Here is a 12,444-nt window from a genome sequence, read left to right as displayed (position 1 = left end):
TCCTTGGATGCCGATGTGGTGGAGTCTTTAGATCAGTGTGTGATGAAATACGGTGTCGAAGGCTGCTGAGAGGCTGCTGTTTGTCCTCATTCGAGAAGGGTCTGGATGCCTTTGGTGGCTTTAATCAAGGCAGTCCTAGTACTATGATTGCTGCAGAAGCAGGATTTGGAAGCATCAAGTAGCTGGTCCTGCTCCAGGTGTGTCATGAGTTGATTGTTGATTATCTTTTCCAGTACCTTCGCTGGTAATGGGAGCAGGGAAATTGGCTGCTAAATGTTTTAGTTTGCTGTGGTCGGACGAGGGTTTTCTGAGTAGTGGTCTGACTTTGATGAGTTTCCTGGTGTTGGAAAATGTTGCAGTGATGATAGAGGTGTTGAGTTGGTTGGTGAGTTGCTGGCCGACCCTTTAGTTTTTGAGGTTGAAGAAGTGGTGCAGGCATGGGTCTATGGGAGCTCCCGAGTGCTTGGATTTTATGATGGAGGTGGTGTCTTTGGTGGTGAGGATGTTCCAGGTGGTCGGTGTGTGGTTCGTGCCATAGTGGTGGTGTATCTGTCCAGGAAGTCCATAGGAGTTGATTGGGGTTCAAAGTTTCTGTATAGGGTTGCGATCTTGTGATGGAAGAAGTGGGTAAGGTTGTCACACAGCTCTTGTGAGGGTGTGCTGCTGTTTTTGCTGGCAGCCGGGTTGTAGAATTCTTTAACAATGTTGAAAAGTTCCTTTGTGTTGTTGGTGCTGGTTTTGATTCTTGCTGCAAGGGCTGTCTTCTTTGTTGCCCTCAGCAGTCATTGGTAGAGGCTGAAGGAGCTCTTGAAGGCTGCCCTGTAGAAGGTGTACTTGCTGGTGCGCCATCTCCTCTCCAGCTGTTCGCTGTCTCGTTTCGCTATTCTGAGTTTTTGGGTGTACCAGCTGGCCTTTTTGGAGAATTTTCTCTGGATTTGCTCTTGATGGGGACAATGCTGTTTGCGCAATTGGTGATCCAGGTGTTGAATTTTTTCACTTCCTGTTCAAGGTTTGGGTGGTAGTAGCAGGGTTGGGAGTGTTGCGGGTGTTTGCCCAGCTCGTCTCTGAGATTTTGTTCCACCTCTGGTGGGGGGGCGTTGGTCATCTTGGGGGTTGCGGTGTGGGGCCTGGAGATGCTGAAGTGGACGATGGAGTGATCGGTCCATGTGTGTTCTGTGACATGGCTGTATTTGAAGCAATTGCTGGAGGTGAAAATTGAGTCCAACACATGTCCTGCGGTGTCCGTAGGATCTTGAATGATCTGGATCAATCCAAGGCTGCTCATACTGTCGAGGAGGTGTGCAGTGTTTTTGTTGTTGAGGTTGTCGATGTGGAAATTTAGTTCGCAGAGGAATGTGTAGTCCATGGAGTCTAAGGCTGTGGGTACAATGAAGGCTGTGATGATGTTGCAGAAGCTGGAGCACGGACCTGGTTGTTGGTATTTCAGGGTGCTTCTAATGGTTGTATTGTCGTCCGTTTTGCGCTTGAAGTACAGATGGTCCATGGGAGTGGTGATGTTGTTGGTGGTGGTGGTACACTGTATGGTCTATTTGTGAACGATAGCTGTTCCTCCTCCCAGTTTTTTGGTGCAATCCTGGTGAGTAATTATATATCCTTCATGGATTGCTGTGACAATGTCTGGGCCAGCAGTGGAGTTAAAGATGATATCTGGTGGGTGGTGATTAGGTCCCATAATTCAGTGGAATGCTTGCATAGTGAGCGTGTGTTGAGAGGGCACATGCAAGTTGGTGTTTTTGTACAGGTGGCATCAGTGGTGAGTTTGGGGTGGGGCTGGTCAGTGGGTTGGTGTGTGCACAGTGTCAGGTGATGTGGCAGTGGGTACAGGTGAAAGGTCCTATCATGTAGTGTGGGTCGGCATGGTGACAGTGTTTGTTGGAGCATCTGGGGATGGGGATGTAGAACTTAGCAATGGTGTACCTTTGGAGTTAGGAGGGCCAGGGGTCGTTGCTCTGGGCGTGGTCCAGGTTTGGAGGTGCCCACCGGGTAGACTTAATGCTTTGGCCCTACACCTCTCCACACCTGACAACGTGCACCCTGTCTGTGAAAAAGGAATGAAGATTAGGCACTTTGGAATCCACACCCTTTTGCTGTAAGTTGTGGACCATGCATGTGGGTGAAACTGTATCGAAGGCTTCTGATAAGTCCAGCATTACCGGGATAGCGGCCCTACCTTGGTCCTCCTGGCCTCTAGTACAGTCTGCTGCAGCTACAAGCACAGTCTCAGTACTCTGCCCACTACAGAATTTGGTCTGAGATGGGACTAGAAGGTCTTAGGAATTGACAAATTTAATCAGTTCCTGATTGATGTATTTCTTCACAAAGAAATAGAATGAACATTTTTATAGTCCACCAAATCTACATTACGTTTTTTCGGTAGGGGAATTATAATGGCTTCTTTCCAAAGCCTAGGAAAGACTACTGTTTTTGCAAAACCTGATTAAAGGTCTTCACCAAATATTCTGCAACTGAGTCTGAAGCAAGTTGCAGAATTTGGGAGGTGGGACAGGGATCTAAAGGGAAACCAGATTTAATACCCATTAGAAGTTCCATAACTTGAAGAATTGAGATTGGCGCAAAGGCAGATAACACCTGAGGATGTGTAGAAGAACATAGATGAGGGATAATAATAGGGCCCTTGTGAGCACTGGATTGAACTACCTTCGAATATATATTTTACATTTTCTATCTCTAAAGAAATTAGCCAATTAATCACAGAAAGCTTGAAAGGTATTCGCAAGTTGCTGACAGGGCGGGTTAGAAAGACCCTTAATACCTTCAAATAGTTTTTGGCTGAGGTCATTTTATTTGTATACAACGTAGATTTGGCCTAAAAAATAGAGCTCTTATATGTTAAAAGTAATACTTTATGCTTTTTTTTCTCAGCTGGATCCAAATCTTTGCACCATTTGTGCTCCTATCTGTGGCATAGCCACCTAAGCTCTTTAAGTTTCTCTGAGAACCAGGGAGCTGAAGCTTTGTTTCTAAAAATGTTCCTGCCCGGGGTGACAATATCCAAAGCAGCCTCCACCCAGCTTGCAAAATATTCCTTTGGGTGGCCAGAGAAAAGGTCTGTGCGCAATGCCATGATGTTAAGAGCACTCTGGATATCTTCCTGCATAATTGTTTCCAAGCTCCTACAAGATTGAGGCCTACTACGTGCATGGTTGATGCAGCATCCTCCACAGCCTGAGTTCATGTAATGATCATGCCATACACAGAGTTCGGTATTACATTTCTTTATGCTTCAGAGTGTAACAGTTAACTGGATGTCATGAAGTTTCTTAACTGCACCCAATCACTTATGTCATTATTCTACAGTATCTGTCAGGGACAAGAGGGGTCCCGCTATCTCCAACACACACAACACTACATCGCCCCCTTGTTAAATAAAAAGTACAGAGAAAATACATATATACATCATAACTCCTTAATGAGTCATCAAGGTGCTCAAATCAATCTTTCTGATCTCGTTGTGTGAGGTTGAGAGACATAGGAGAGGTGTCCGCGACAGGCACCAGAGATGCAGACATGGGTGCAGCCTTTAGGCCCTCAGATGGAAAGGTCTAACTCTAAACGTCTGGGGTTAATGAACCTTAAGGCAGGTGTTTGAAATAAGAAGAATCTCTTGCAATAGACTTACCAAGACGATGAGCGGTCACCAGGTGTCCTTTACTAGTCAAAACCTTCAGTGGGGCAGCATCAAAAGGAGCATCAGACTTGCATTTCCGTTTCTGCCTGACAATAACTTGGCCTCCTCTATTGAACACAGTGTTCTGAGCTAAGCAACATCTGTTCGCATAGGTCTACATTTTTGCGTTTGTGAGATGAATCAATAGAGCGAAGTTTATCAAGATCTTTCAGTGGTACATTGTGGCAATTTGGTTCCCTAGGCTCTCCCACATTTTAAGGTGGCAGGGCTTTCACCTGTGGTGGAATGGGTAGTTGACTTATATGCACGAAGAATAGAGTGAAGAACTGATTTGAGTTCTAGCCTTTCCATCACAGCCTGCTGAACAGTCTTCTTGAATGTGCTCATAAATCGCTCAATGACACCATTCGTCTGGGGCGTAGCATGCATGAGGAGTTTTCTGGACCACGGAAAACACTCTAGGAGAACACTCTCGGTTTTTTGGGTTGCAGGGTTTATGTAATCCCCTATCTCATTACCAGTTTTAGCGTCCTCCCCAGCCCAGGTCCATGTCAATGATCACACCACACATGGAGCTTGGAATTATGTGTCTTTATTCTTCAGAGTGTAACCATTAACTGGATGTACCAAGTCATGAAGTTCCTTAACCACACCCAATCACTTATGCCACTATTCTACAGAGTCTGCCAGGGAACAGAGGGGTCCCACTATCTCTAAATCACAAAACTACAGTTGGTGATGGTCAAAGGGTGAGTGGAGGTGATCCCAAAAGTCACCGCCTTATGATTGGACCAGCTGAGGGAGAGCATGTCCCTAATACAAATCCCATTAAAGTTGGTAAAAATCCCATCCAAGGTATGACCAGCAATTTGGGTATAGGACTGAGGTAGCAGCGACAAAACCTAGATTAGCCATAAGTTTGGAAAAAGAAGTAAAGTCTTGACAAGAGGAGCCCTCTAAATTAAAATTAGAATCCCAATGATCGTAAAATTGGGTTGAATTAAAAACGGTTCCAAGGCATGGTTCCAGGAGGCTAAAAATTGCCACGTGAGCCAGGCATGCAGTAGACTAGTAGTTAACAAAAAATAAATTTAGCATGAACTTTCAATCGAAAGAATGCTGCTTCACATACACCATGTGAAAGAGTAGATAACAGTTGAAGTAATCACTTAAGCGAGTCCCTAAAAATTATCTCTAAACCAACACCCATCCTAGAGGGGAAGTCTAGAAATCAAGTACCCTGTAGGGACTTCTCCGACAAGATCTGTCAATCAGCCTTATTTTGCCCATGTCTCTGTGATAAAGAGACAACCTAATGCCATGGATTGAACCAGGTCCGTGACTTCATATGTGTGTTTACTAAGAGAGCGTGCATTGATTATGGCACATTCAATCTTTATTTTGCTATCTTAACCCCTGAACTGACCTTAACAGGGAGAGCGGGAAGAGCTGTAAGGCCCATAGGGCTAGTGTGAAAAGCACAGTTAGAGCAAAGAGTCTCTGTCACTTCATCTAAGTTAACAAGATGACACCCTTCCATCCTGTCTCTAGCGTGAAGCTGCAATAACTGAGCTCCAGAGTACATCAACGATAGTGGAGTCTTTAGTACATACCCACAACCGGCAGCACCACTGGCGCCAGGCACAGGTCAGGTGTGGAAGGTGTGCCCGCAGCGCGTGTCCGCTGCACAGACGTGCTGGCATGCCAAACACATAGCCCAGCCTCTAAAGGGGGCATGGCTAGCTGGGAGGACACGTGCTCACAAGGCACGGAGGAAACCAAGAAAGTGACCTGAAGTCCATCAACTCCCGCCTACTAGTAAAGACTTCCCTTGGCAGTAGGTATACTGGGAAATAAAAGCAAAATAAAATGACAGTTAAAAAATCAACTAATAAAATTAATACAATATCTAAATTGTACTCGCCAAGTACTGCTAATATGGAACTTCTAAAGTGGAGCCAGGCAACTCCAAAAAGTGGCGCATGCACGTACAAGGAAAACAAAGTTGAAGCAATGCCCACCTTAGCGTGAAGTCAAGAGAATTGTGAGGGGGAGTACCGACCCAACAGAGCTGCTCCCAGTGGTTTAGGTAGAATATCCCACATAGCTGTGCGGATGCGCTGTCTTGCAGAGTACATAGTCCAACCACTAAAGGGGGCGTTGCTAGCCGGGAGAAGATGTGCTCGTAAGGCTGGGGGGTGGAAACAAAAATCAACCTGGAGTCTAGCGACTCCCTACTAGTGAAGGCTCTCCTTTGCAGTAAGTATATTAGGAAATAAAAACAAGGTGAAATAACAGTGAGATAATCAGCTAATAAAATTAATGAAACTTCTAAAATATACTCTCCAAGTACTGCTAGTATGGCTCTTCTGAAGATGAGTCAGGCAACTCCAAAAAACGGTGCATGCGCCGCACAAGGAAAACACAGACAAACGTAGCGCGAAGACGAGGTAGTTATGAGGGGAAGTCCCAACCTAATAGGGCTGCTCCCAAAGGTAGAGGTAGAATGTCATAGATGGCTGCGCTAATGCGCTAACATGCCAAGCATATAGCTCAGCCTCAAAAGGGAGCATGGGTAGCCGGAAGGTGACATGCTCATAAGGCCAGGGAGAGAGAAACAAAAGAGAGACCTGGAGTTCAGCAACTTCTGTTTCTTAGCGAAGGCTCCCCTTCGCAGTAGGTTTACTGGGAACTAAACACAAAGTAAAATAACATTGAGCATATCATTTAATAAATTAATAAAACATCTAAAATGTACTCAACAAGTACTGCTAATGTGGCTCTTCCTAAGTGAAGCCAAGCTGGGAAATAAAAACAAACTAAAATAACAGCGAAAAATGTAACTAATATAGTTAATAAAACCAGTGGCGTAGCAAGGTCAGTGTGGTACCCGGTGCGGAAAATTTCTTGTCACCCCCGGCTTGACAAAATGGCAAAAATATGTGTTTAAAACACATATTTTAGTCATTTTGACACCCCCTCAGTGATGACACTTTTCACCCCCAGCTTGACAAAATGGCAAAACGTGTTTAAAGCACATATTTTTGCCATTTTGTCACCCCCTTCATGTGATGACACCCGGGGCGGCCCCCCACCACCCCACCCCCCATTCCTACGCAACTGAATAAAACATCATAACTCCTTAATGAGTCATCAAGGTGCTCAAATCAATCTTTCTTTTATTTAAAAAAAAAATATTATTATACTGATAATCAACTATCAGTATAATAATACAGGGCCCGATTCACAGAACTAACTTAAGGCAAAATCCTAAACTTACTACCATTTTGGTATTCACAGAAGGCACTTACTCATTTTGGTATTCACAGAAGGCACTTACTCATTTCGGTATTCACAGAAGTTAGGAGTCCTAACTTTAGGACTCCTAAATAACTTCTGTGAATACCGAAAGTCTTAAAGTTAGGATTTTTCTCAGTTTAGGAGTAGTAAAGTTAGGACTCCTAACTTTAGGACTCCTAAATGCCTTCTGTGAATACCGAAAGTCTTAAAGTTAGGATTTTTCTCAGTTTAGGAGTAGTGAAGTTAGGACTCATAACTTTATGACACCTAAACTGAGAAAAATACAAACTTTAAGACTTTCTGTATTCACAGAAGGCATTTAGGAGTTCTAAAGTTAGGACTCCTAACTTCTGTGAATATCGAAATGAGTACGTGCCTTCTGTGAATACCAACATGAGTAAGTCCCTTCTGTGAATACCAAAATGGTAGTACGTTTAGGATTTTGTCTTAAGTTAGTTCTGTGAATTGGGCCCACAGAGTGTGAGCAATTAGTGGATCTAGTTGTGTTCCACTTTGCAATGATTAAACACTATGTGTTTAAAGCACATATTTTTGCCATTTTGTCACCCCCTCAGTGATGACACCCGGGGTGGCCCGCGCCCCGCCTCCCCGTTCCTACGCCACTGAATAAAACATCTAAAATGAACTCTCCAAGTACTGTTAATATGGCTCTTCTAAAAGAGAGCCGGGCAACTCCAAAAAGCGGTACATGCGCAGTACAAGGAAAACAAAGATGAATCAATGCGCCACCTTAGCGTAAAGTTGAGAGAGCTGGGAACGGGAGTCCCAACCCAACAGAGCTGCTCCTAGTGGTTTAAGTACAATGTCACAGGGGGCTGTTGATTAGAAGGTAACATTGCCCTGTGTTCCATAAGGGTAGGAACATCTTAATTTGTTGACGTTAAGAGCATAAATGAGATGAGTCTGGGATAACTCATGTGTATTTGACCTGTTATCTGTTTTTTAACGTTTGGAGAGTAGGGATGTGGCCATGGGTAACTTGAATTTATCACATGGAACTCTTGTAAGAGGTAAGTGACAAAGATGGGATTATTTGAAAATATATTCATATTTATGCTAATCAGTGGGACTACAATTGGCTTTGTTGTGGGTAGTTCGGTTGTCCTCAGCAGCAAAAGTGAATTTTATGACAGCGATAAGGAAGTTACTCTATGTTTTTAAATATAGAAGGAAAAATAAAAAAAACTGGTGCTACAAATGGATAGAAATATGTTTGAGGGTGAGCTGCTGAAAGAATTTCCCTATTGATGTTAACCATTTTCATAGAGAAGAAAGAAGGGAACCTTTGCACCCATCCACAGAGGGTCCACTGAAAACTCCTAATTTTCAGGAAGACATGACCCTGATGCTTGGTCTAAGACAAGAAACTATCAGTATAATAATACAGGGCCGGATTCACAGAATTAACTTAAGGCAAAATCCTAAACTTACTACCATTTTGGTATTCACAGAAGGCACTTACTCATTTTGGTATTCACAGAAGGCACTTACTCATTTCGGTATTCACAGAAGTTAGGAGTCCTATCTTTAGGACTCCTAAATAACTTCTGTGAATACCGAAAGTCTTAAAGTTAGGATTTTTCTCAGTTTAGGAGTAGTAAAGTTAGGACTCCTAACTTTAGGACTCCTAAATGCCTTCTGTGAATACCGAAAGTCTTAAAGTTAGGATTTTTCTCAGTTTAGGAGTAGTGAAGTTAGGACTCATAACTTTAGGACACCTAAACTGAGAAAAATACAAACTTTAAGACTTTCTGTATTCACAGAAGGCATTTAGGAGTCCTAAAGTTAGGACTCCTAACTTCTGTGAATATCGAAATGAGTACGTGCCTTCTGTGAATACCAACATGAGTAAGTCCCTTCTGTGAATACCAAAATGGTAGTACGTTTAGGATTTTGTCTTAAGTTAGTTCTGTGAATTGGGCCCATAGAGTGTGAGCAATTAGTGGATCTAGTTGTGTTCCACTTTGCAATGATTAGCAGAGAGGGAAAAAACAGCAAACCAAATATTTGCTTGGAAGGCCTCTAAATCTAGCCCTGGTAGTTTAAATGGATCTAGTAACAGAAACAATATCACCAGAGTATTCAGTTTATGGAATACATAATGTGATCCTCAATGGTATTTGTTACATGTCCACTCACTGGAAATGAAAAGTCTTTTTTTTAAAGCATGTGTCATAGAATTTAATGGGGGATCTCATAGATGAAGGAAATCAAATACCATTTGTTAACTCCCTTGTCTATCTATCCTGAGAAAACCAGTGAGGCCTTCTTATATACATATGTGGTAGTCCCCTCCTAGATGCATCTTTCACTTTCCAGCTGGTGAGTGCTCACATACGTGCCATGTATGTATTGAGAAACTGCTTGAAATTGTTGTTTTTGTTACCTTTTTGAAGAAAATTGAAATGGGACTAAATACAGACTCTACTCCCCCACTCACAAGCAACTGTGTTAAAAGTTCACCAATATGCTGACAAAAGATAAATCTACTTCAAAATCTCTCCTGCTTACGACAATGGATGCCTCAAAAGACCCAGATGTCCAGCACCTCCCTGATCCTCTAATCTCACCAAGACAGAAATCCTACTATTTACCAAGAACAAAACGCATCAACTAGTCCAATTCTGGCACAGTGTCATGAACCTGGAAAGAATTAAACACAGTACCAAGCCACCGTGGTTCACCCTCTACTCCAACCTCTCCCTATGGAACAAATCATTAAGAGAACCAAGCCAGCCTAGTACCTGCTCTCTCTGCTGAAATAGTGAAATCATTACTCACAGAAAGCATCTTTAAAACTTCTGTCAATGCCCTTGTACAGTCAAATCTGGATGATGGCAAAGCTCTGCTTTATGGACACCCAGACTGCACACTGGCCCCACTCATGCACAGATTATATGCTGCAGCATACTTAATGAAGGTCATGGATAAAAATGACCTTTTCCCCTTAGCGGTGGACCTATTCTGTCTCCACTTGCTAGTCCTTACCACCTTCAAGATGAGCTGAATCACCAACAAGGTTGGCTCAACTTACACCTTCACCTATCTGACGGCAAGCTCATATTCTCTGGTGGCTCTTGCCACTCTTGCATCCAGGACCACATCTGACTGGTGCCGTTTGTGACCAGGGATTGCTTTGCTGTCCGAGTAGCCTTGGAGCCCACATCTTTGCATTGCTGGGAACTGCTGCCTTTTGGTGCCCTGTGTTTGTTTCTGCCCCGGACCGGCTGTCTGGGGGAGCGGGACTGCGAGGACCAGAGGTACTAGCTCTTTGTGATCACGCGCACCTGGTGCCTCTTCCCGCCCCCTCCTCCCTGCTGACTATTAAATCACTACTCACGGCCCCCGCTCCACGGGGGCCGTTCGTGACCAGGGATTGCTTTGCTGTCCGAGTAGCCTTGAGGCCCACATCTTTGCATTGCTGGGAACTTCTGCCTTTGGGTGCCCTGTGTTTGTTTCTGCCCCGGGCCGGCTGCCTGGGGGAGCGGGACTGCGAGGACCAGAGGTACTAGCGCTTTGTGATCACGCGCACCTGGTGCCTCTTCCCGCCCCCCTCCTCCTTCTATTTAGTGCCACCTATTCGCGTGCATGCGGGACGCGCGTGGGCGTTCGCCGGGCTAAGCCCGGGCCAAGGGTGGGCGCGTTTCAGCCCGTTCCAGACCGAGCAGGACCGGACCGGGCCACCCCCCTTACGCCTTCAGCCCGGTAAGACATTAATATATAATCCTGCTAGTCTATCCACCTGTTGCGCCTAAATTAACTATCTTGGGAAATGGCGGGCCGGGAAACGAGGAATAAAACAATGGCCGCCAGGGGTCACCTTACAGGCACTCTGGATAATTTCATAACCAGGGCCAACTCAGTGATTGACCAGGGAATTACTCTCATGGAACGAAGAGTATCACAGGACCTCGTCATGGCAAGGCGCTCATCAATGGGTAAAATCGCTAATGCCCGTATGCCCGAGCGCCAGCAATCATCAACTCCGTTATTGGTTTCCGCCATGGTACACACTTCACCAGCTACAATTGAAGAGGAATACGCTTCATTACCATGCCCCCCGCAAGTTGTGGTTCCGCCAACAATAGTGGACACACCAATTCGGATTGACAGCCCACCTCAATCATCGGATAGGGTACTTTACCGGATTTCAAAAACAGATGACCATTTGTAATTTATTGGCAAACATTGACACACCGGCAGAATAGCTCCTAAACAAGCACTATATACTACGATGTGTTGCTGGTTGTGAATGAGACAATAACAGTGAACCGACATAGACATTGTCCTTGTTATTATTTGACATACTGTAGCTGTATATGATAATGGAATATCAAGGAAAGTAGTCCGCTTGAACTACTCTCAGAAGGAAAATGAACTAGTCAATGTGTTCATTAGACGCTGCACTTTCCTGTCTAGCCTTCGCGAAGGGTTTTATTTTGTGACTGTACACATTTATTTCTCTACATAATAGAGCGGTGCACCATCTTCCTGAGCTGTTGCCAGGTAAGGAGGAGCACGTTCTTCTTGAATTTGAGGTGAGATAGAGGAAATGTTGAAATGAGTTGAATAGAACTCACACTACGAGCAACTGTCTTGCATAAAGTTCAAGAAAAAGCTGATTTATACTAACTCTAGAACTGTCATTCTTTTCTCGTATGTGTTATTATTGTATTATTATTTTTTTCTTATCCATGTTGTCTGTGTCGTGATGACTTACGTATTGGGACATCCCCTGCACATTCAGGAGGATTTCCAGGATTGATCAGGTGATTTCTGTATCAATATTGTTGTTTTTCTTTTCAAGCAGTAGCAAAATATTTAGGTCCTAATGAAGCGATAGATACCCTGTGGATCTTTAAATAACCGCAGAAACATGTCGACCAATACATCTGGTCAGTAGTTATTTGTTGAATCTACTGACTTTTTGCACTGAATTGCTTTTAACATTGGAAGTGAACGCACCAGAATAAAGTTATTTTTGCGCTCACTCTCCATTTTTAAACAGAGCACTTTTTTGTTCTCACACTTTCATGCACTGCTTTCAGTTACTAACACTAGCTTTCCGGGCCCCTGGTCCCAAAGTATTAGCCACTCACATTTACATCGAGTGAGATGGCAACAACAAAGATTTTTCACTTTGGGAAGTGTTTCAAATGATGCAAGGGCGGAAAAGGAAGAGTAACTGATGGATATCTTCCCATATAGTGCGATATCCTGTTGTGTGCCCTACTAATACACTTAGAGCACACATTAAGTCATCTAGACACACACAGACTCATTAGAGACCCACAGTTATTCTTTTTGTAGTACATATCTTATTTAGGGGGTAGTAATTGTGTGGTCGTTAAATATTCCCTAGGACCCTCCACCCACTCGTTTGTTATTGTAGCCCACCTCAACAACCAAATGGAAACGGAAAAGTCAGCCAAGATAAAGTCAGCTCAAATAGA

The sequence above is a fragment of the Lissotriton helveticus genome, chromosome 1_1 (assembly GCF_964261635.1).
Source record: "Lissotriton helveticus chromosome 1_1, aLisHel1.1, whole genome shotgun sequence".
Taxonomy (NCBI): Eukaryota; Metazoa; Chordata; class Amphibia; order Caudata; family Salamandridae; genus Lissotriton; species Lissotriton helveticus.
Note: the sequence above shows the minus strand (reverse complement) of the source record.